This window comes from Protopterus annectens, chromosome 3.part1, assembly GCF_019279795.1.
Source record: "Protopterus annectens isolate FY-2018-M chromosome 3.part1, PAN1.0, whole genome shotgun sequence".
Classification (NCBI taxonomy): domain Eukaryota; kingdom Metazoa; phylum Chordata; order Ceratodontiformes; family Protopteridae; genus Protopterus; species Protopterus annectens.
Window position 1 is genome coordinate 1,492,452,144 of NC_056732.1, and position 26,424 is coordinate 1,492,478,567.

Consider the following 26,424-nt stretch of genomic DNA (forward strand, 5'->3'; position numbering starts at 1 on the left):
TAATATAACAGTTTTTGAAAGCATTACATCAGGATAAGATATACAGAAATCAGATCTAATTCTATTAATGTAACAATTTTTGAAAGTGTTACATCACTATATTTATAATGATAATATTGAAATTAGAGCATGGATCTTTTGAAGTTCAAATACAAATTGGTACTTTTAAACAAAAAATGATCATGGGAAACTAACACAAACAATACCTAATGAAAGAAAAAAAGTCAGTCTGCTTTTAGTAACTGAAAAAAAAACACAAGTGCAAAACAGATATGGTTAGTGTAGAAACTGCTACACTCCACAAACCAGAGTAATTTAATCACAACCTCATTATCCCAATTCATCATACTCCATTTCTCCAAAAGAAAAGATTAATCTCACTGATAATAACAAAGGTAGGCTGGTAACGACCACAAGAGTCCTAACAAGTGCTTTTAACATGATGGAGAGAAGGCATTAACAGCAACAAACATTAAGCTAAGTATTCTGTAATAATCATTGATAAACTGCATGAAACTCTAAACTTTCTTCATATCTTTAGCTAACTTATTCTATTGCTGCTCTGAAAAAGTTCCCATAGTACTTTGTCTTGTCATTTACATAAATTTCAGTTTTCCTTTCAGCTTTAGGTTTCTGCACACAAATTCAATTTTGAGGGTTTCTTACATTAGTAAGAAAATAAGTATAAAGTTGTTATTATCTGCTGCGCAAGTAAACTCCAAGCATCCTTTCCTAAGGCATTAGCAAAATTGATGAACAAGATCCGATCATGATATTTGCCAGTGTCCTGAGACAATACATCTAAACTGTATAGAAGTTTGCAATATGCTATGATTTTTTACTCCTATTTTTGTTTTCTTCCTTGTAAAACTTTTGGCTGTCTGGAAAATCATTGCTAATTGAAGTAAATAAATGATTACAATTATGTGAGTTAAATACTTCATATAATTCAAAACTGCATTCTAATGCAAAGCTTGTTATTCCACCAAGTTTCTAATTTTATAAGATCAGCACATGATGTCTCTCTTTAACTATGAACCTTTGCACCCTGTTCTTTTTAGCTTTCTCTGACTTTCTTGCACTAGGAGGTTGAACGTTTTTCCTGAGGCCCACCATGACATATATACATTAAAACATATAGAATGGAAAAATGTACTGCAGATAGCATTGCAGTCTCATAGGAATAGGGTACTTGGTTTGATTTTTTTGCTGGGGTTCTGTCTCAGTGGAGTCTGCACTTCCTCCATGTGTTCATGTGGGACTGTTCTGGGTACTTCTGTTTCCTCCTACATTACAAAGGCATGCATTAGGTAGAATGGACACTCTAAACTGAATCTTGTCTGAGCGTGCATGTATGCCATTGGTATGAAAGAACAACCACAGCAGGGTAGCCACCCAGGGGTGTGAACCTTGGCTGTAGATGATTATCACTGTTGAAGTTACACCCTGACCCCATGTGCAAAAATGTTAAAAGAGTTGTGGATGGATGGACGTGAGAATCAAAATGTCTGTCATTATTCACAAGTTGTGACAGTCTGTGACATGAGGAGGCCATCTCAAGTCATCCACGCAACTTAAGGAGATGACACAGATGACACAAGGGAGTCACTTAATGTATTACTTTAATCCACTTAAAAAGTTAATACACAACCAGGCCTTGCATACAGATATATTTAGTGAATGATAACAATGACTCCCTGTTGTCATCTGGTGTCCTCCCCAACCCTGTCTGGATGTTTTGACATGACCTCCGTATGCCACAGGCATTACACTCAGTCAGTAATGACAGAGATTAGAGTTTCATATGATATTCTACACATATTTCATGCTTTCTAACGGGCATACCTCTTTACCTCCTACTGCAAGAATTCTGGACAAAGCCGAAAACAAATGTCTGTCACTGTTGAAGTGACACCCCCATTCTGTGTTCAAAGATGGGGAAAAGTGCGACGGATGAATAGATGGTCATCTCTCCAGCCACTTTTTTCCCATTTCAACAGTTGCAGTCATCTAGAGCTAAGGTTCACAGCAATGGGTGGTTAGCCCTGTTGTTCTTGTTATTTTAACTGTTCACATGTATGCACACTCAGACCTAGAGCCACTTTAGAGGGTCCATTCCAAATAATTCATGTCTTTGTAATGTGGAAGGAAACTGGAACATCCACAGAAAATACAAAAATGCATGGAGGACAAGCACACTCCATACAGAAGGCACCCCAGTCAAGAATCAAACAGTAAAACTTTATCCTATGAGGACTTACATCTTGCTGCATTTAATGAACAATAAAAAATTACTCCTGGTGTCATCTGATGTCCTCCCCCAATCTTGTCTGGAAGTTTTGACATGACCACTATATGCCGCAGACATTGCAATCTGTCAGTAATGGCAGACATTAGAGTTTCATATACTTTTCCACACATATTTCATGCTTGAAAAAAAGGAATTGGATGGAAGGATGAATGGATGGATGAAATTGCTCACTAAAGCAATTATATAAGTCAGCACTAAAAAATTAAAAGCACTACACCCTCACAAACTCCCCTTGATTACCTTGTGCCCCATTGGCCCTTTTTTTTCAATTATAAAGGAATTCCCAATACTATTCTAGCATGTCCAAAGGTCAGTTGTCAATCTCCTCTCTGGTCCAGCTGGTGAATCTGGGAATCTTGAGGCAATGTTACAACTGCCTCATGTACACAGACAACCCTCTCCTCCTCCCAACAAATTCCAACACATGTGAGAGATGCAACCATATAGCCAAACTGGAGGCTAAGCTCTCTCAACTCAGTACTGGCGTAACCAGTCAGGAGGAGAAGGAAACCACACTTACTACAATTCCAGTCTCACATAGACCTACCACAACAGCAAACCAAACACATAAACACACAAAAACATACTTGGAGGCTCTAAAGAAAAATCTGCCTAAGTAGCAGAGACCTCCAAAGCAGACACCCAAGCAACCGCTACCCCACAACAAAACACGTGCAACACATAGCTCACAAAGCCAGTGTGCTGAATGGTCACAGCCCTTAAGGCTAAACAACACACCTGATACACTTGTAATAGGTGACTCTATCGTCAGGCACACTGACGTCCCGCTCACCAGGCTGAACAAGGAGAAGGTCACGGTGAGCTGCCTGTCGGGCGCTAGGATCCACCACATAACACAAGCACTCAGGTCACTCCAAGGCAAGTACAAATATGACTCAGTCATTGTCCATGCTGGTGTGAATGACCTGAGATGTACCTCCCTGGACTACATGAAAAGAGACATAGAGGAGCTCTCTGAGCATTTAGCCCAGGCCGGTATGACCCTGACCTTGAGTAGCATCTTACCCTCACCAAGAATGATGCCACAATATGAAGACAAGATGATCAATTTCAACAATTGGCTTAAGTATTGGTGTCATTCAAAGGGGATCCAATGCCTGTCAGCTTGGGATGACATGCTCGACAAGCCACGATGCTTCGCTAGGGATGGCTTGCACCTGTCACCCCTGGGCTTTCGGATATTGGCAAAGGCTCTTGCTACCCCCATAGTGCCTTTTTTAGGCAAGGCTCAAAAGACAAACCCACCTCCATAGGTATCACAAGGGAAAAGAAACTAAGAGTAATGCTACTCAATGCCAGAAGTCTAAACCTCAAGATGCACGCACTCGAAACTCTCCTTAGCATGTAGAACATCGATATCGGTGCAGTAACAGAAACCTGGTTCAAGGCTCCCGAGAACACCCCAGCACTACCAGGTTATACCTCATACCATGCTTTTCAGCCCCAAAACTTGGACCGAATCACAGAAGGAGGGGGAGTATCAATATTTGTCAAAGATACCCACACCTCCAGGTGGGTGGTACAGCACGAAGCATCAGAGACTATTCATGTGCAACTAACAGTGGGTAAAACTACCTTCCAGTTTATAGCCTGCTACAGACCACCCTCCCAAACCCAGGAACCCCACTCGACCTTCCTGAGAACACTGGAAAATATGAAGGTCTCTCCAAACACTATTATATTGGGTGACTTCAACTACCCAAACATAGACTGGGAGCATTACTCTAGCTCCAACACCCTAGCCCAAAGGTTCCTAGAATTTATAAACTCAAATGCTATGGAACAACTTGTTACCACTCCCACAAGAGGGGAAAACATACTGGACCTGATCATCACCAACATGGGGACTCTATGCTCCAGACCAGAAGTGTATCCCTCACTGGTAAGATCAGACCATAAACTAATCTCACTGGATATTCACATCCCGACCCCACCCTGCCCAGAAAACCACAGTGAAAAACTTCTCTAAAGCAAATTTCACACTCCTCAAAACTGAGGTGGAATCCTTCAAAGCCCCCGGGCCTGTGGAAAATATGGCCCAGACCGCAGAATCCTTCATAAACACATTCTATGAACACCTTCAGGAATGCATGGATCATGCAATCCCAAATAAAACCAAGACCCAATCCTCCAAAGGCAGACGCCCTGTCTGGTGGACTCCAGCCATAAACAAACTATACAATAGAAGGAGGAAGCTACTACATGATAGAGCAAAATCCCAAAAAGGGAAGGCATCTCTGATCAGTATTAGCAAAAAACTACAGGCACTCATAAAATCGTCTAAGGCCAGCTTCGAGAGAAAAATTGCACAGGACACTAAGGATAATCACAAGGCTTTCTTTAGGTATGTTAGGAACCTGGGTGGGAATTCCCAGATATGCTCAGAATTAGTCCAAAATGACAAAAAATACACCGAACCCACAGACATTGCCAACATCCTAGCTGACAGGTTCAGCGCAAACTTCTCCCTCCCCACCAAAAGGGCAAATATCTATCCCAGCAGAGTGCTGCCCCTGACATCTCAGATGCTCAGGTAAGAGCCGCCTCTCCAAAGCAAAAACACAGCATCAATGGGACCAGACGGTGTCCCGGGCTGCGTCCTACATGAACTCCAAGAAGAGCTAAACCCAAACATAAAACTACTGTTTAATCTCAGCCTTACTACAGGATATGTACCCAAAGAGTGGCGTACAGCAACAGTGGTTCCTCTCCACAAAGGTGGTGCCTCAATGGATCCTGAAAACTATCGCCCCATAAGCCTGACTAGCTTGGTCTGCAAAGCTATGGAAAGGATCATCATGGACCTCATAAATAAAGATATTGGGGACCTACAGACACTGGATCCTACCCAGTTCAGCTTTGTTAAGGGCGGATCCTGCCTCTTAAACCTGGTTGATTTCTTTGAAACAGTCACCAAGGCCATTGACGAGGGGAAGGTGGTCCACACAGCCTACCTGGACCTCACAAAAGCCTTCGATACAATACTCCACTCGGGCATTATAGATAAGCTCACCGGCTTAAATATAAACCCCTATGTTACTAGATGGGTTGCAAACTGGCTCAAGGACAGAACTCACATGGTTAGAATTGCTGGAGCCATGTCAGACTCCAAACCAGTTACAAGTGGCATCCCACAAGGCTCAGTCCTGGGACCTCTCTTGTTCGGTATATATTTCTCGGAGGTACAGGCCAACACGGAAGGACTGTTGCTGACCAAGTTCGCAGATGATTGCAAACTGGGCACCATTATTGACTCTCCAGCCGACACAAGCATCCACCAAAAGGGCCTCATAGAAACAGACAACTGGTGTCAGAGCCATAGCCTCAAGCTAAACACCAAAAAGTGTATAGTCATCCCCTTTGGCAAAAACAAAGTGCCCACAAATTACCACATAGGTGGTAATCCATTAAGTACAGAAGAAGTAATTAGGGACCTGGGGACCCAAGTTGATAGCAATCTCTCATTTGACAACCACGTGGCCAAAGTGGTTAGAAAAACATTTTATATAGCCCACCTAATTATGAAGGGATTCACATCTAGATCAGGGAGGTCATCGTGCCTCTTTACTCATCCCTCATCAGGCCCATAATTGAGTACAATGCCCCTTTGGGATGTACCTTACCAGACACCTGCAGCAACTGGAAAGACCCCAAAAGTACCTCACCAAGAGGATCAAAGGGCTCAAACAGATGCCATATGCTGCCCGGTTAAAGAAACTCCAGCTCTACTCAGTGGCATACCGCCTGCTCAGAGGTGATCTGTGCCTGACGTATAAAGCCATGTCCAACCCAGAATTAATGGACATGCTGCACCTCAGAAAATCCAAATCCCATTGAGCTACGCGCTCGAGAGACTTGAACCTCAGCACTGAAATAAATAGTACATGCTGGAGGGACAGATTCATAACCCAGAGGCTCCCTTCACTTTGGAATAAAATTCCAGTCCAGGTTAGGCAGAGTCCCTCATTGACTCTCTTCAAGAGGAATCTTGATGAGTGGATGGGAGATCGTAGGTTTACCCCGGGTATCACTTCTGTGTCACTGTTAGACAGTGGCACAGTATACTAACCTCAAAAAAGGGCATAGTAAAATTAATTTAAAATGGGTGGCGAAAGCCAAACACACTCTGGCTAGGCTTATAAATGCCCTAGAGCAGATAGCCTAGTATGAACCTATGAACCTATGAACCTATAAGAAGAGTTAAATTTTAGTATCTGGCATTGTTAACTGTAACGTTTTATAATCTGTGAAGGCTGGAATAAGTAGCAGTCAAAGTCATAGCATAGAAGTTCTTTTAAATTGTGAGAGAGGTAAGATTTATATGTGTGTGTGTGTGTGTGTGTGTGTGTGTGTGTGTGTGTGTGTGTGTATGTGTGTGTGTGTGTGTGTGTGTGTATGTGTGAGTGTGTGTGTGTGTCTGTGTGTGTCTGTGTGTTGGTGTCAGTGTGTGTATATGTGTGAGGGAATATTGAAGGGTGTCCTTAGTAACATGATGTATCAGATATCAGCGGCGATTATGGCAAGGTCAGCAGAAAAGTGGCTGTTGCTGTGTGCTATGATCACTGTGTGATTCAGAAACATGCAGATTAGCTGCTAATGAAGTCTTTCTTCTTTGCAAGTAATGGGTCTTTGAATCTCTCGTTTCAGAGATTTTGCTAAGAAGCCCTTTGTGCTACAGCCTTGTAGCTCACAATCAGGCATGTTTCAGAATCCTTACCATGGTCTTTGTTTTGATTCTAAAATCTTAAATCCTGATTCTAAATTAAACTGAATGTTTCAAGTAAAAAAATGAGTCACACTGAACTATTCCAGCTGAGTCCAGTGCTTTTGTCTACAGAAACACAAGTAGAATGTGTGTCCATATAGTAGATCATATAAATGCATTTTACTATCACTTTCAGTTACAGGATAATTGCAAAGCAGATGTGTAGTTAGTTAAGTCTGTCCCCAGGATTCATGAAGCTTGCTAAATATTGCCGCCGAGCGATTCAGGTATGAGCTGTTTCCATGTGCACTACCAGCATGCGCCCCAGCTGCGCAGCTCCCGGTGCATGTATGCTAATTACCCCATGCGCAGCAGTGTAGCATGCAAATGAAAGTATATAGCGATTCATGAAGTGCTGCAGGCATAGCGTAAGCATGCAGAAATGTAAACCAAAAAAAGGTTACATTTTTTCAAACATAAAATCGGAGCCATGACAGCGGACCAAACGTATGTATTATAATGTTAATATGTGCCGATGGCATAAAAAAATGCAAAACACATAAAAAAATAACATTTAATGTCATTGCCACACTAACGCAAAGTAAAATTGCAGTGCATCGGTGCACAAACAGAATCACAATGAAAATATATTTATATGTAATAAAACTGCAATGTAACACATTTCATGAATTCCCCATAATAGTCAATGGCACGCATGTTACTCCACAACCATGGCACAAGGGTTGCTAAGGGTCTTTGACAGTGTTCTCCACAGTAACTAGGAATAAGTAGTCAATGCCATGCAAATAAGTCAAGTAATACTGAATCGCAAAATCCCCACCGGCGTAAGGATGTACCTCACAGCATAGCGGTACAACACTGAGGTGTGACCTGGAGATAAACATGACATCAAGAGAAGGGTGCGCCACCTTAGCTGTAAGCACATTGGAGCATTGCTAATCTGGGTTGCCTGTTGCTAAGCAAAGCCACAGGATAGGGGTGTGGAAGTAGCCATAGCTTTGCTTAGCTGAGAGCACACAAGGTAACTGAAAGTGCATGTGAACGTGGATGAAAACGTGCTCGAAACCCGGTAAACGGCTGTGCGAGGCACGCACCAAAGCTGAAACAGGAAGGATACGGGAAGACAATAAGGAAATGCCACAGCATGGTAATTGGAGTACAAATGAGTAATTAACACCTAGGAACTCACAGTGGGCCATAGAGAACATCTAACAAGGCTGCTAGCAGCCACCTGCAGAACAGAAAAGGGGAGGTGCTGTACTGCAAAGAAAAGAGAACTGTCACAGCAGAACAAAGCAAACTTGCAGTAGATCAGCTACATAACACATTTCGCTACACAGTCCTGGGTTGGGAAAGTACAAAACGAGAAAGCAGGCAGCTGGATGCATGCCTGACAATGGGAGGGGAATCGGGTTGAAAAGTGAAGTAAAGGGCAATAGATGAATCATGGCAGCCAAGCGTAAGTCAACACCAAAGGCCCCACAATAGCAGTACCTGCTGTAAAACCCATAATTAAGATACTCTGCAGCTGGAATTGCACATACACACCCAATTACAGCAGCAGCATCCATTGCACAATAGTATAAAGTGTGAAAGCCCCACACACATACTTGTGTATTCCCAGACACTCTGCACCATTGGTGTATATAGACGGGGAACTTTTAATATGTACATGTTAGGAGCTGCCATAGCTTTGATTCACCAGCATGTGTTGGAGACTGATGGTAGTGTGGAGGATGATGCTGACAACCATCTCAAGCACCGGAGGAGGAGAAGAGTGTTCAGACCCAGGGTAACCTGCAGGGGCTACATGATCTGGAGATAGTAGAGCGTTACAGGGTGGACAGGGACACCATACAGTAACTTGTTGAGCTGTGCCAGTCATGCCTCAGAGCAGAAATAATAGAGGGGAACCCATCCCAGTGGACATGAAGCTATGTGTAAGCTTAAGAATACAAGCCACAGGTACCTTTCAAAGGCCAACTGGGGATATCATGGTGATCTCACAGGCATCAGCATCCAGGGTACTCCACCACTTTCTGGATGCCATGTTACCACATGCCAATGAGCACATATACTTCCCTCGAATGCAGGAGGAGTTGGCCAGCAATATGCGTCTCTTCCGACGTGTGGCAGACTACCTGGAGGTACTGGGTGCAATAGACTGCACGCACGTACACATCAAGACACCACCCGGTGAGCAGGGTAGGCACTACATAAACCACAAGGGATACCCCTCCATCAACTGCCAAGTCGTGTGCAATGCCCAGGGCATTATCATGGGTGTGTGTGCTGGCAGCCCTGGAAGCTATCATGACTCCCACATCTGGCATGCCTCACAGCTGTATCAGGTGTTTGCCAGGGGGAACATCCCATATGGCTACCTGGTGGGGGATGCTGGCTATGCACTCGATCCATGGATGATGACTTCCATCAGAAATACACACACACCCATGCAAGAATGCCATAATGAGGCACACGGACAAACCAGAACCATCATAGAGAGTGTGTTTGGGATGCTGAAATCACGATTCCGTTGCTTGGACATATCTGGTGGAGCCTTGCAGTACTCTCCAGGCATGTGTGCCCACATCTTCATAGTATGTGCCATGCTACACAATATGATCCTGCAGAAACAGCTGCAGCAGGGACAGAATGGTGAAGGCCCTCACAGCCCACCACCATTGCCAAGGGCCCCACATGCACAGAGGGACTCAGAACACGAACACCCTGTGCCAGCCCCAGTAGGCAGACAGGGGTGTGCCCAGTATGCCCATGCACTGGCAAAGAGGGAACGTATAGTACACACACTGACAGTGTAGGCACCTATGGACTGACACCCTTCTCCACCTGCACACACAGCAAACATGGATGGCACACGCACATGACCACCTGTAAATTGTCATGTATAGGTGGTCTACTCTGTGCATCCTACATAGACAGCCCTCAACTATTGTACACACAACTGCCAATGGCACAGGGTAAGTCAATACCAGAACAGTAAATTAAGCTATCAGCATGTGTCGATACTGTATGTATAGGTTCATAGGTACATAGGTAGGTACATGCCTAACTGCCCGAGGCCATTCATAAGCATAGCCAAAATGTGTCTGCTGTTGAAAACCCATTGATTAACTAACTGTCCCTCTGTGGAGCAGAGCCAGTTGTGGGATCCCTGGGGTGTATCCACTGTTCCCCATCCACTCTGCAAGGATTCCCTGGAATGTTAGTGAGGGGTTCCGTATAATGTAATTAGGGATGTAGTTCCAAATCATGGGGAGTACCCGTGATAGGAATCTGTCACTCCAGCATCTTCCAGTTATGGTTGTGGCAAGGTGTAGCTCATTACAGTGTGTGACTCACTGTGACATGGATTCCCATAGGTGGAGCATATCCATTAAGCATGACTTGGACACAGCTTTATTGGCCAGTAAATATCATCTCTGAGTAAACGAGATGCCACTGAGTAATGCAAGAGTTTATGCAGTCTGGCAGCATAGGACACATGTCTGAGGGCATTATCCCCTCTATGCGAGGTATGTTCGTGGCCCTTCCAGCTGTCAGATGTGTCTTCTGAGGTACATCCAAAATGGGTTATCATACTTGATGATGGGATTGATGACTGATGAGTAAAGGGGCACAATAACCTAAGTCTGTTTAGATGCGAACCCTTAAGTAATCAGATGGCCTACATAGATGGATGTCCTAACTACTTCGCACATATGACTGTCAAAGGAGAGATCACTATGTAATGTAGTCTCCACATACCCATTACATTGTCTGAATTATAGTGTCTGCCACTCATGTGTTAATATGTGTGTGTGTGTGTGTGTGTGTGTGTGTGTGTGTGTGTGTGTGTGTGTGTGTGTGTGTGTGTAGTTCCCCAAAATGGAATGACCATGCAGTATGGGCCTTTAGCTGGAGGCCATCACTCTGACACCCTGTGTTGGTCTATGTGAGGCCCCTTGAAGGATGTCTGAGACAGCTGGACTGTCAGTTATGGCTCCCAGTCTGCAGTAATCACCAAACCTGGCCTGCTGTAGTCCACCTGTGTTAGCCCATACCTCTGAGAAGTATATGGCAAACAGTAGGGGTCCCAGGACTGAGTCCTGTGGGACACCAGTTGTGACTGGTCAAGAGTTGGACCTGGAAGCTGCTAGGCTTACCATGTGGGTTGTGTGTGTAAGCCTGTTGGCAAACCAACCTGTGATGTATGGATGTATGTACTGGCTGGTGAGTGTAGAAATAATACCCGAGTGGGGAATGGTGTCAAAACCATTGGTGAGGTCCAGGTAGTATGTGTGAACTACCGCACCCCACACCTAAAGTCTAGGTGACTGTAAGATGTCAAACCAGTTCAGTAGGCATGATCTGCACTCAATCAAGCTGACCTGGGTTGGGTTAAGTGTCTGGAGGTTACCATTATCTATGTTAATGAGTGCCATGAGGATGTGCTCCATAGCCATGCAGATCAGGCTGCTCAGGCTTATGGGGTGGTAGTTACCATGGTCAGTTGTGTCACCACCTTGGTGGAGTGGAATAGCTGTTGCCATGCACCAGTGAATGGCCATGTAGCCTGTGTAGAGGCTGATGTTGAATTGCTATATTAGGAGGGGGGGGTCACTTTGTCTTGTAGTGTCTGCAGGATGCAGTCTGGGACACCATCTGCCTCCATTGATGCTCTGTCATGCCATTTGGAAGGGCCATTACCACCTGTATGTCTCAGATGTCTGGGATACTGCACGTTTTGGGTATTGTTGTGGGCCCAGTAGGGGGTGAAGCTTGCTCCGAATGTATCATCAAGTGTGTTGGTGATATCAATAGGGTCAGTATATTCAGTGCAATATTGCACCAGCACAGTGCAAATCTGTGTGTTACTGCTTGCATCCTTGACATAGCCAAAGAAGCCTTTGTGGTCATATTCCGAATCCATGCCTATTTACCTGTGGATGTCAGCCTTGGATGAGTACATGAGTAACATAAGTATCTTACTAATACTGGTCACGGACGTCTGCATGTCTTGGGATTTCCTGTTGTTCTGGACTACTGTCCTACTTCTGTTGTATAACCTGTAAAATGCAGGGGTTCTGCAGACTGGTGTCCTTGTGTAGGATTAGCGAGTCCTGGTTTACCATTGATGGCATGACCCATACATCTTTTTAGGTGCTTATAGAGTGCATTCGTAATTCTGTCTGTATCTTGAGCAGTGTCATCCCTGAGCGAGGGGGCTGTGAACCCTCCCACCTCTGTCATTAGTACTGTGACTTTAGCTGTAGGAAAGGTATTCACTGTGTGTTCCTTGGGTGGGGGAGATGGTTGGGAGTGGAAATCATCAGTGAATAGTTCATGGTCAGATCTAAACAGTGATCGGTTTACCTCTGCTGTAGTGCACCTGTTGCACATGTCAGTGATTACCACTTCTAGTATGTTTTCACCTCTCGTTAGTCCATCTACCAACTGATACAGGCCATATGAGGTGATAAATCCCAGGAAGTGCTGGGCCTGGAAGTGAATACTCGAGTAGGTTATCCAGTTAAGTGTAGGGTAGCCAACATTGACCAATAACAGGGTGTCTGGTAGGACTGTCATGTTTACCACTGTCTCCAGATAGTTGTAGTGGTGCTCCTGGGTCATGGAGGGTTATCTGTAGCAGCTCACAGTTTGCATTGCAGTCATGGCTGATGTTAGCTGCACATGGATGATCACAGAGGTATCATGCTGCCTCACTAACTTGGAGGTGTAGGTATCACCGATGAATATGGATACACCCCCTCCATGTCTGTGCCAGTCCATGTTCAGTGGCTGAAATGTGTGTTATGGGTTGTAGTCTAGTAGTGCCGGTGTGCTCACAGGAGCCTTATATAGGTCCCAGTCACAGAACAGATGTAGATGTTGTCCATACTGAAGGGTGCTGTGAGTGCGTGCATGTTGTGAGTACTACCCCTGGTGTTGAGTAGCCTAACCCTCATTTGTTCCGCTATTGTATAGTTCATGGAGGTGAGATCCACCTCTGAGACCTGCCTAAAAACGGCACCATGGGGGTGCCAATAGCCTTGCCCAGCATTCCAAAGCCTTAGGCTGACTCATGCAAGTTGGTATGGTATTGTTGCAGGCATGTATCCCATCTGTGCTTGTGTCCCATCTTTCCTGTAGGTAACCTACTGGTAAGCAATACAAAGCCTGAAAACTATACATGTCCAATAGCTTCCAAGATAGGCTTTTGGAGTGATTATGTATCAGTAGTCTGTATGCTATTACTGTACTTAACTGTTGTCTGACTACATGGTGAATTTACACTGTATATTGTGATCAGAAAACTCTGTATAATCACATATGATGTTGGAGATGGCCTGCACTGTAGAGGTTCACAGATAGGTAGTAGGCTATCTATGAAAGGGCATTTAGAAGTATAGCTACAGTGTGGTGGCTTTACATGCACCATTGATGAAGTAAGTGAGCCTCGGTCAAGCATAGCCAATGAAGTGTTTCCAGGCAGAGTTGCTGGAAGTTGTTGAAGACTGGAGTGCTGTAGGGTGATAGGGGCACATAGTGATCTCAAAAGGGCATGTTAACATGACAACCCAACAGCATTCAATTTCGCCAACAGGTCTTGCAGCTGTAAAACTGGAGTGGGTCCCCCACACCCTGGCTGTACGTTTCTGGGGCACATGATCCCAGGGGTGTATATACTGTTGGCCAGTCACACATTAAGGTTTCCCCTGAAGTGTGTCAGTGAGTGGCTATGCCAAATGTAGTTAGGATGTTAATGTATAGTCTCTCAATTCATGTGTCATGTTGGTATTTGAAGAAGCTCACTGGGTATGGGTGGCTCCGCCTGTTGTGTAGCCAAGCTTACACATAGGATTCATGGACATAGGAAATAGGCAGAAGGAACGTTAATGTCAATAGTGTAATGGCTACAGCATTTGCATAATATCTGTGCAGTCCTGGTTCAAATTACAATAAAGTCAGAGATGATTTACATGTTACATAGTATACCTTTAACCATAGCTTGCATATATAGGTAGTATTCCACAGAATAATAAACATTTTGAACACACAACCGCTGAAATGTGCGTTAGTCACCCTTGCACTACCAGTGCCTGCACTGAGAGTTAAAATGACCACTGCCAGGATTAGAACACACAACCATGTACTCAATCTTCATAATAACCTACCACTATGCTACCTGAGATGTATCAGCAGCAGTTGTGTATTCTGACAGGTTAAAACACAAAATGGAGGCATGTGTGGCAATAGGACAAACCGCCATGTACTCAGTGAAAGGTGTATGCTATGTATATAGATATATATATATATATATATATATATATATATATATATATATATATATATATATATATATATATATATATATATATATATATATATATATATAAATCAACATATATATAGAGAGCGAGAGGGAGAGAGAGAGTGATATATGTCGATATATGGGGATATACATATATATGTAGATATATAGATAGGTTAACAACATCTACATAACCATGGAAGTACATATAAATGGGATACCTATCAAATACCGAATGCTTGACATACCGACACACGTAATCACTAGGTTTAAAGACCGAAAGACCACAGTACCAAAACACCAGAAGAGCGAGGTTTAAAATCCTGATGTTAAGGGACATTTAGTTAGTGCTTCTGGTGTTGCGGTTCAGGTAGGTTACTGTGTTTAAGTGTGTTTCTGAGGGCTGTAGTGTGTGTAAGTGTGTGTTCTGAGTGTGGTGTGTGTTCCTGGGGGACTGTAATGTGTGGGTGTGGGTTTGCTTTGTGCGTCTGTTTGTGTGATCTCGGAGGTAGAATATTAAAGTAGGGGGTGTGTGGGGGGCACAGCCACCCACATGGGGGGTGTAGGGGGGCTTGCCCACCTGCTCATACATAGTGTAAGGTGGTTTGTTTGGATGTGGTGGGTAGCAATGTTTCTTTGTGTGCGTATGTGTGTTCCATGTTTGTGTTACTTTCGTGAGTTTGACTGTCGCTGTCGGTAATGTGGGGTATGGGAGTCTGCCCCCGGTACTGTGAGCGTTGGAATTGTGTGCGTTCAGGATTCCGTAGGTATCCCGTATACAGCAGTTGAAGTGTTCATATATGAGTATAACATGGACCATAGCAATCACACATTCCGCCACAACCAAACTTTATTAACAAAGGATATGGAGAGTATATGCCTATACACTATTACAAATATGTGCTATGGACATGAGCCAAAGATAGGGTTACCACCTATCCCACTTTGCGATGGACAGTCCCTCTTTGGACGGTTGTGTCCTGACCAAAAATATTAAATGTGGCAAATGTCCTGAGATTGTAGGACATAATTATGTCCCATATGTAATGTAATACTTGCATACAATAGTTATTTCTGTATCTAAAATACCTACATGTTACAAGAAACAGGATAAGCAACTAAACTGCTACAAGAATAAGCTTATATTTAGGCAAAAAACGAAAGTTCTATCCTTTGTACTGACCGTGGGTTTGTGTCGGCCTGTACAATCTGATGTGTGCCTCAAAAATGTCCCACTATGGCCATTTGAAAAGGTGGCAACCCTAGCCAAAGAGGGTCAGTCACCAACGCAACTCCAATGACTGCAAATACCTATGACAGAAATACACAGACAGTTTTCATGTAGCAACACTTTATTACATTCCGATGTATTGCCGAAAGGATTCACGGACTAACATCACCTGCATGCTATACAGGGACCAATTAACAGTGCCTTAATGAATCAGCCTGCAATTACCATAGTATTAGTCCACTAAAGGATAGGTGTTCAAATAGGTAAGGAACCCTCACACACATATCGATTATGTATAAAAGCAGTTCCTACACACCTGCATCTGCTATGTACACCCACCAACATCTCCCCCACACCCAAACCAATTACAATACAAACTGTAATAACATCACAAATCATTCACTCACTGTACGACATCTGCAGAAGCCTTAACATACCTTGTCAGAGACACACTAACATGGCCCTATGTGAAATAGTTGCTGTTATACAATGGAACAGCTGCTGATGTTACAGGGTTTGTTTGCACTAATCCTGTTACAGAGGGTTGTGTGTACACCAGGAAGTGTTACCAATTACTGATTAACAGCACAGTATGATACATATGTACACCAACCAAAGATGTCTGGTGAGCACACTGTAAACCACCTAACATTTCATGCATAGCCATACAGCCTTGAGCTGCCCAAACATCCTTGCCAGACTGAAACATCTGCAGAAGTATCAGGTACAAACAAATCCTGCATTAGTAGCAATATTCTGAAATATAACAGCTGCACTCACATGTAGAACAACATCTTCTAGCCATTACACACAATCCACGGGAGTCATGAAGCTAATATATCTCTGTCTGCCTCCATATAGCTGTTGAAATACATCACAAACGACACATCCAGGCTGTCTTCCTCGAAAGTAAGGCAAAGGGACAATGCCCAAGTGGAGTACTCAATTATACAACACTGTTGCCATAGTATTGGCTAATGGAGTAGCTGCACAGCTGATGTGCATCTAATTAACTACTTTGGAACACCAATTGGTGGTCAGGATAGCACATGTTAACAATATTTAACTATAAAAGGATGGCTTATCACACATTCAAACCATCTGTATATACCAGCAGAACATTACAAAGATGATTGAAACACAAACTGAAAAGGATTGAAATAACAGTCAATGACACCTCGGGTTACTAATAAGGTATGTAGAACACTCAGTATGTCTGTGTATTCAGTACTTGTTCTGTAATATTTAAAGTGTATGCAATGCATAAAGTGGAAACAGTTATCTTGTAGTGATGTATTGTTGAGCATAGTAACGCTTGTAGTATTTATGTGTGTACTGCTGTAGGTCACAAGGCAAACACCGCATACACCACAAGGGATGCTATGTAAGGGCTTTGAACCCAACAATTCCTCACCAGTCGCTGTCAGTGGCCGGGTTGGTCCAACAAGTACGTGATATAACAGGGGATAGTATATGTTGATATATTGTAACAGTAGGCATATGCATGGGTGTATTACTGAGAATAACATGTCGAAGGTTGGCCTACTGTGCAATTATGATTTGCATTGTGGGATATTGTGCCAATAACTATGTAATGTACAGTACTGTAGGCAGATATGTATTACATTTTACATAGTATTACTGTTATGTTAGGCAAACATTAGTTATGTCTATTGGCATTTACAATGAACAATAACAGGATACATATGACTTGTAGTCACCCGACAGTTTATCAGCATGATAGCAAAGTAAAATAGAAGAGTTAGTTAACTATCCATGCACATAAGACATGTAATAAGTTCAAAGGTAGGTACTAGGCTGTCTGCCCAAGGGTATTTATAAGCCTAGCTAGAGTGTGTTGGCTTCCGCCACCCCCTTAGGTTAGTTTCCTGTGCCTCTGAATAGCAGAGCCATTAGTTCCCTGTGCCTCTGTCCAGCAGAGCCACTGCAGTGATCCCCAGGGTACATGTCTTTCTCCCATCCACCCGTCAAGGTTTCTCTTGAAGAGTGCTAGTGAGGGGCCCTGCCTGATGTACATTGGAATCATGTTCCAAAGCATGGGGAGTCTCCAGGTCAGGAATCTATCCCTCCAGCATGTCCTAGTTGTTATTGTGGTTAGGTGTATATCCCTAGAGCATGTGGCTCTCAGGGGGCTTTTGTTTAGGTGGAGCATATCCAGCAATACTGGGTTGGACATGGGCCTTGTATGTCAAGCAGAGATCTCCTGTGAGTACGTGGTATGCAACCGAGTACAGCTGGAGTTTCCTTAGTTGGGCTGCATAGGTCATCTGTTTGAGGTCAATAATCCTCTTGGTGTGGTACTGTTGTGGTCTTCCAAGCTGTTGCAGTTGTCTTGTAAGGTACATTCCAAATGGGGTGTTGTATCCTTTAATGGGTCTAATAAGTCATGAGTAGAGAGGCACAATGGCCTCCTTTGTTATAGATGCAAACCCCTTTGAGATTAGGGGGGGCCATGTAGAAGGATATTTTAACCACCTTGGCATTATGGTTATCCAAGGAGAGATTGCTATCTACTTGGGTTTCCAGGTCCCTTATTACCTTTTCTGTAAGTAGGGGACTAGCACCTATGTGGTAGTCCGCGGGTAATTAGTTTTATCCAACGGGGATGACTTTGCACTTTCTGGCATTCAGCTTGAGGCCATGATATTGACACCAGGTATCCGTCTCAGTACGACCCTTCTGGAGGGTGTCTGTATCAGCTGGGGAAACAGTTATGGCCCCTAGTTTGCAGTCGTCTGCAAACCTTTTCAGCCAAAGTCCTCAGAGAAGTATATACCAAACATGAGGGGTCCTAGAACTTAGTTCTGGGGGACTCCACTTGTAAGTGGTTTACAGTCAGACCTAGGGTATGCAACTCTCACTGTGTGGGTTCTGTCTGTGAGCTACTTTGCAAACCATCTCATGACGTAGGGGTTAATGTTCAGGTGGATGGGTATGTTGATAATACCAGAATGGGGAATGGTGTTGAAAGCCTTTGAGAGATCAAGGTAGGCTGTGTGGACATCCTTACCCTCATCTAATGCCTTGGTAACTGTCTCAAAGAAGTCCACCAGGTTTAGGAGACATGGTCTGCCCTTAACAAAGCCAAACTGGGAGGGGTCAAAGGTTTGGAGGTACCCAATGTCTCTGTGACTGAGATCCACGATGATGTGCTCCATAGCCTTGCAGACCAGGCTAGTCAGGCCTATAGGGCAATAGGTCCCGTGGTCCATTGTGGTGCCACCTTTGTGGAGTGGGATAACTGTTGCTGTGCACCATTCAGGGGGCACAAAGCCTGATGTGAGGCTATTATTGAACATGGTGCGTAGGTGGGGAGCCAGTTCATTCTGAAGTTCGTGTAAAATGCAGCCTGGGATGTTGTCCGGTCCCATGGATGCTGTGATATTGGCTTTAGAGATTGTAGCTTTTATCTGTGTAGTTGTGATTACAGGGACTCTGCATACTTCCTGTATAGATATGGGCCCTTTAGGGGGTGAGAGGGGGGAAAGGTAGCACTGAACCTATCTGCCAGGATGTTGGCAATATCAGTTGGTTCTGTAATGTTCGTGCCTTTGTGCTATAACTCAGAGCAGATCTGGGTGTTGACATTGAGATATTTGACATAGCTATAGAATGCTTTGTGGTTGTCCTTGGAATAAGTGGCGGTTTTGTTTCCATAGCTAGCTTTGGAGGATCTTATAAAGGATCTCAGCTTCTTACTGAGGCTGACCAGGGAGCTCCTCCACTCATGGGATTGTACTCTCTTTTGCAATAGTGTCTTTCTTCTGTTGTACAGTTTGTTTATGGCAGGGGGCCACCAGATTGGCTTCCTTAATTTGGAGGATAGCGTCTTGGTTCTGTTTGGGATAGCATGATCCATGCACTCGTGTAAGTGCTTATAGAGTGCATTTGTGTAGGATTCAGTAGTTGTAACTGTATTGTCCATCTGCATGGGTGCCTTGAAGTTCACCACTTCTGTCTTAAGAAGCATGAAGTTGGCTTTGTAGAAATATTATACTGTGGTTTCCTTAATGGGGGGTGGGGGCGGAATGTGGATATCAAGGGCGTTTAGCTTATGGTCAGATCAGACCAACGCAGAGTTGACTTCAGGTGTGGAACACTGGTCACTCATGTTGGTAATGCCTAGGTCTAGGATATTGTTGCCTCTGGTGGGTGTGTGGATAAGTTGATCCAAGGCATTGGAGTTTATGAATTCCAGAAAGCGTTGGGCTAATGAGTTGGTACATGAGTAGTTTTCCCAGTTAATGGTGGGGTAGATGAAGTCGCCCATTAGTAGAGTGTTTGGTTGAACCCTAATAATTTCCAGTACATAAAGAAAAGAGGAGTGGGAATCTTGGGGCATGGTGGGGGATCTGTAGCAAGCTACGATTTGGATTGCAGTTTAGCCCAGAGATAGTTTAACTTGGATAACCTTAGATGCATTGTGCTAAGCAACTAGCCTGGAGGGGTGGATATCCTTAATGAGTATGGACACACCTCTGCCTTGGGTGTTCCGGTCCAGGTTACATGGCCGAAAAGTGTGCTATGAGTTATAGCCTGGTAGTGCAGGGGTGCTCTCTGGAGCCTTGAACCAGGTCTCAGTCACTGCACAGATATCAATGTTCTCCATTACAAGGAGTGCCTCGAGTGAGTGTATTTTAGACTTCCAGCATTGAGTAGCATTACCCTCAGTTTGTGCTTGCCTGTTCCTGTTATGGTGGTGAATATGTTATTTGAACCTTGCATAAAGAAGGCACTATAGGTGCCGCAAGAGCCTTAGCCAGTATCCGGAATCCCAGGAGTGACAGGTGCAGGCTATCTGTGGCAAAGCATCATGGTCTGTCGACTATGTCATCCCAAGCAGACAGATACTGGATCCCCTTAGAATGACACCAGAAGCTTAGCCAACTGTTGAAGTCAATCATTTTGTTCTCGTACTGCGGTATCATTCTGGGTGATGGCAGAATGCTACTCAGGGCTAGGGCCATATCTGCCTGGGCTACAAGATCGGAGAGCTCTTCCATATCTCTTTTCATGTAGTCAAGGGAGGTACGTCTCAGGTCATTCACACCAACATGAACAATGACAGAGTCATAGTTGTACTTGTTGTGGAGTGACCTGAGTGCGTGGGTTATGTGGCGGATCCTGGTACCCGACAGGCAGCTGACAGTAACCTTCGCCTTTTTTAGCCTGGTGAGTGGGACATCAGTGTGCCTGACTATAGAGTCACCTATGACTAGTGTGTTGGGTACGTTGATTTGCCTTATTGGCTGTGGTTGAGTGGCACACTGAGTCTGTGGGCTATGTGTAATTGGGGTTGTGTTGGGGAATGGAGGCTGCTTGCGTTTCCGCTTTGGAGGTCACTGTTGCTTAGACAGATTATTGAGAGCCTCCGCGAATGTTTTTGTGTTACTATGTGTGGATTATGGTGATGTAGATTTAGTGAGACTATTTGATGAGTGTGGTGTGGTGCAAATGTTTACCTTCTCCACATGACTGTCAGGTTCAGTCCTGGTTGGAGAGAGCTTTACCTCCAGTTTGGCTAAATAAGTGCATCTCTTACAGGTTGTAGTGTTGGGGGGTAGGTCGGAGAGGGTTGTATGTGTACATGAAGCAATTCCTACATTGCCTCAAGATGTCCAGATTCATCAGATAGACAGGAGAGAACACTGGGAGCTGACCCCTGGACATGCCTGAATATAAAACTATTTTCCTCTAGATAAGTGAGGAAAGTGAGTACAAGAGCTGTTTTACTCTAAGCAAGTGAGAAAAGTACGTACAAAAACTGTTTACCTCTAGGTAACGAGGAAGATTGAGTGCTATAGTAATTAGTAGCTTACGTAGTGCTAACAAGTTCTGAACAAGTGCTGAGCATGAATAAGCAATCCAGATAGGGTCTTGGATAACATAAACACAATGCCCCCCCAACAGGTACACAATCATATATCCATGTACACTACAGAGCCACTGTAACCACAACTATGCAGGTACAAGCTGCACTCAGACTGCATGGGACCTGTCCACATCCCAGGTTGTATCATACACATATGGCAAAACAAGTTGCTCTCCACATACACATCATGTAAAACATAGGTTCATGTCAGGCTGTGTACACACTGAATGGTGCACACCAACAGGTATCACAACCCACAAAGGGGGAGACACCACTGATAATGGGAAGTACTGCAGTACTACCCTGCTGACTCAGGTCTAAAGGCCATGAACCTTGATCAACTTATTTGATGTCAGCAGTACAGATGTAGATGACAGTAAGGTTGATTTCACACTGCATATCATAACCATGCCAGATCATAGGACATCATCACCCATACTGTGTTCCACCTACACTCAGTATACTAGATGTACATTCCTATCTCACAGGAGTGTTTTGCAATGGGACTTCTGTGCAGAACCAACACTACAGAAGGTGCCTGAATAATACATGCACATCACACCAGTGCCAGCTACAGTAAGACAGGGTTAATTCATTGTACTCCCCCTCATTGTAGTCTATACCACACAGACTAACAGAAGGCATCTGCCTATTGAAGTATGCGAATGACTATGACATAGGAGCAATAGCTGACTCAGAGTGTTGTGGACAGCATACAGAAGGGGCTTTGTGGGTGAGGTATGTGACATATGGCCACAATCTGACAGCTACATATTGCATTGTCACCCCTTTGTTAATAACCCTGCACCCATGAACTACCACCTAGGCAGCGGTCAACATAACGGACACTGTGTGTAAGGGATGCAGCTGGGCAGTTGTATTTCCTGTGATAGTTACGTCACCACACCTGTCAGGTAGTTGTATGTGGCAAGCCTAATCATGACAGGGTGCCATCCATGAATAAAGAGATCATTGTCCAGCCATACTCAACACTCAAGTGGCCCATATCAGATCACATATTTCCTTTAAGGGGTATTGGCCATGTTCATATGGCCTACACCAGCCTTCCCAATCCCCATCTCCACTATGTAGCATGATGCCTACCCTGAATAAAGTGATGTCAAACCCAGTGATGTTGGACATGCTACACGTACACATCCTGATCTCAAACACATACTTCATGGACATCCACCTTTCTAGTACTAGGATCACCACATGCTGGACAGATCCTTGTCCCATACACTTTACATACTCCTGCCATACTATGCATTCCTGTCCAGCAAAGCTGTACATTGCCCCCCTCTCGGACATGGTGTGATGACTGCAAGGTAAATGTGTCATTAACCCTGTGGATCAGTTATGTGGCACTGCTCCACCTGGCCCCAGAAACCCACCTGCCGGCTACAGCTAGGTAACCTTTCATCCTAGATTCATACATGGCCCAAGGCATATAACCTACTAGCTGACTTTGACTGTACATGCTGTAGTTGATATCCACCCCTGCAAATACCATCTGGCTAGCCAGTGTCCCATGCGTATCACATGTGCAACACAGGTGATACATGGCAGGATGTTGAACTGCTGTACAGTGCCGTGTAGATGTATATGGCAAAACACATACATGTAAAACCTTCCATGAGCAAGTCTGCAGGGCACAGGTCATGTCCGTTAAGGCAGTGTAAATCTTTATATGTGACATATACACAGCATCGAGGTCGACTGCATTAATGTAGACACATCCAGCCATGTGCTGATAGGTAAGAACACCAGTACAGGCAAATCGACATGCCCACATCAAGACAGCATCCACATGGAGTATGAGCAATGTAATCAGGTGACACACACACATATATGGTGATAATATCCAATCATCATTCAGTGTCAAATGTGTGTGACACAAACATGTCAGTGGTTTCAGTGTCATGTAGATTTGCAAAGACAACTATTTAATCGTAATAAATGTGATACACATGTATGTTCAGCTGTAGCTCTGTACGTCTCTGTGAGTTACTGTGACCTGTCTCCATCATTATGTCTTCCAGGCATGCCGCGTGCAAGGCTACCACCTTATATCTGCTTGGAGGATGAGGCCCTCAACCCATACCTACATGACAATCATGATGTCCTGTTCAACCATGTGCCACAGGATGCACAGCAGCGGGATGCCCTGTGGAAGGAACTTTGCAGGAGGGTTAATGATGTGGGTGGCCACAACCGCACATACCAGCAGGTGCACAGACACTGTACAGACCTCATTAGATGGGCAAAACAGCATGCGAATGCAATCGCCAAGGAACAAGGTGCAACAGGTGGTGGGCCACAAACCCAGCCCCCACTCACACATACCGAGGAGCTACTGGCCAACCTGGGGACACCTGCAGAACAGCATCCACAAGCCTTAGCCGATATCATGGAGGTGGGTGTCTCTCAACCACCGAGCCTGGAGTTGCCTGGTAAGTCACTACTGCACCTATAACAATTATATTCCATATAGTTACATGTGTCACTGTACAATATGTAATGTAACATCATATGCAAGGCATGTATACACACATGCCGCATACTATAGTATGCTACTCTGTATGCACACGTACCCGGTAGCTATCATACAGGCATGGATAATGATCATACTGCTGTGTTACTCCTATTTAGGTACCTCTGGCATTCCGCTGCGACAGCAGCCCTTTGCAGGTGAGACTGTTATTATTTATCAGGCATGTTAATGCACAGATATATCTGCCATGTGGCCATTTACCACATGTACACATAATGTATGGTTCTGTCACAATATACAGGTCGGACCTGCAATGCATTACAATGGCTACCCATGTGCAATACTTGCAAACTATGTGAAACACCGACATGAAACCTCACAAACTGTCATTGCCAGATGTGTGGACAGCTGTGCATACAATGGTGGAGGTGCTGTTCACTGTAGGGACATGTACTACAGATCAGAACTACACATGTGGGGAATGCAAACAGCACTACACAGTGAGCTGGAGTATGGCCAGCCCACAGGATTCACCGGTGTGGATTATAGCCCTGCTATGAATGTCACACAATGTGATGTGCTATCGGACATGTCCATGACATCTAGTGGGCTGGCTGCAACACTGCCTAACTATCCTGAAAAACATATCCCACATACCAAACATACCACCCTTTGTCTGCATAACCCTGTCATCAGTGGAGATATGACATCTATGGGTGTATGTCATATGGGACAACACAGACGTGAAATAGATGCCCGTCACAATCATTTGGCCAACACATGTATACACATGGCCATGGAGGATGACTAGTGACATGAAGCAACACACACAGTAGACGTGATGTGCTTTTGTGTACACCCTGTCGTACATTGGCTCCACATGGTCCAACTATGGCCTTTGTGTAATGGTTATATTGCAGATGTGGAATACTAGACATCCTACAGGCCTGTGCACATCTTGTGTAGGTGTGACATCAATCCACCACATAACATGTGTTGAACATCTTGAGTGTGTCATGACATGACAGCAGTCACCTGTACAGTATCCACATCAGCCCACAGATACAGTACATTCCCCTTGCTGGTGTCGGACATCAATGTCATTCTTGCTCATCATGTGTGTGTGTGTGTGTGGTACACAGATGTCATGTGGGACATGGTGTACCGACGAGTTTGCCATGTCTGGCCATAGTTGCCAGGCAGCAGCAATATGGTTGCAGATGTGCAGGGGTGTCATCTGTATACCCTTCAGTGACCTGTGTCACACATTCCACATCATGGTTTAGTGTGTATACACCTCAGTGACATGGGTCACATTCCACAGCATATATGTATTGTATCTGAACACAGTTATGGCTATGAACTGTGTCTGTAACTCACACTGTATAGCAATAGAGACACCTCATGATTCCCTGCAATGGCCATGCACATCAGCTAAATGTGCAGTATATCAGTAGGGCGGACAGACAACACTGCATTGGGACACCATTACCCCGCTCTATATTTGACAGGACACCATTGTGTTAAACATGTATGCATGTCATTGCACAAGTCAGCAGATCACATGTCATACTACATGTGACTGTCAAGGTCATATGGCATACATCAGGCAGGTGTACTGTTAACCTGTGCTGGTCTACATGGTGTAACACAGGGATGTATGCTAACTGCTACTACAATTGTGTAATTTGCATGCCTTCTGCTATGACACATGCATGCTGTTGTGTGGAACCCAGGGATGTATGATAACTACCACTATTATTGCCTGCGCTGCATGCTATCTGCCGTATCACATGCATGTTGCATGCCTTCTGTCATATCACATGCATGTTGGGTGCTATAGCGTGTGTCTGTGTGTGTCTGTGTGTGTGTCTGTGTGTCTGTGTGTGTCTGTGTGTGTGTGTGTGTGTGTGTGTGTGTGTCTGTGTGTGCGTGTGTCTGTGTGTGCGTGTGTGTGTGTGTGTGTGTGTGTGTGTGTGTGTGTCTGTGTGTGTGTGTCTGTGTCTATTGTATAGATTGTAATGTACAGTTCTTGTCTGCCCCTCACAGGTGATGTAGGTGTGTTCCCCTCCTGCGGTCCATCTGATGTTAGTATCCCCACAGACTCTAGCAGTGGTGATGATGAACGTATGAATGAGGCACAGGCAGGGTTGTCAGGGACTGAATCTGTGCAATTGGTTGCCATTCCACCTATATCTCCCTCATCCCCGCACACAGTTCTCATGCCTACACATCCCCCATCACCAGTGGGCATAGAGGAAGGACAGCTGGCGTGTGGTAGCTTGGAACAGGAAAGTGTGGGGGCTATGGAAGGTGTGCTTGCACACCATGGTGTCAGCCAACTAACTGGTAATGCCCCAAATAGGCACATGGCCAGTGCTGCTTGTAGGACGACCTCTGGCCAACATGCCCCTGCAAGACAGAGAGCAGCAG

General features: G+C 44.5%; 1 protein-coding gene and 1 pseudogene across 2 annotated transcripts in view; one reads left to right on the plus strand and one right to left on the minus strand.

Moving 5' to 3' along the window:
- PLCD1 (phospholipase C delta 1) overlaps nucleotides 1–26,424 on the plus strand; it is a 1,599,641-nt gene that overhangs the window by 979,506 nt on the left and 593,711 nt on the right. The window lies entirely within an intron of this gene.
- On the minus strand, nucleotides 266–387 carry LOC122799026 (annotated as a pseudogene).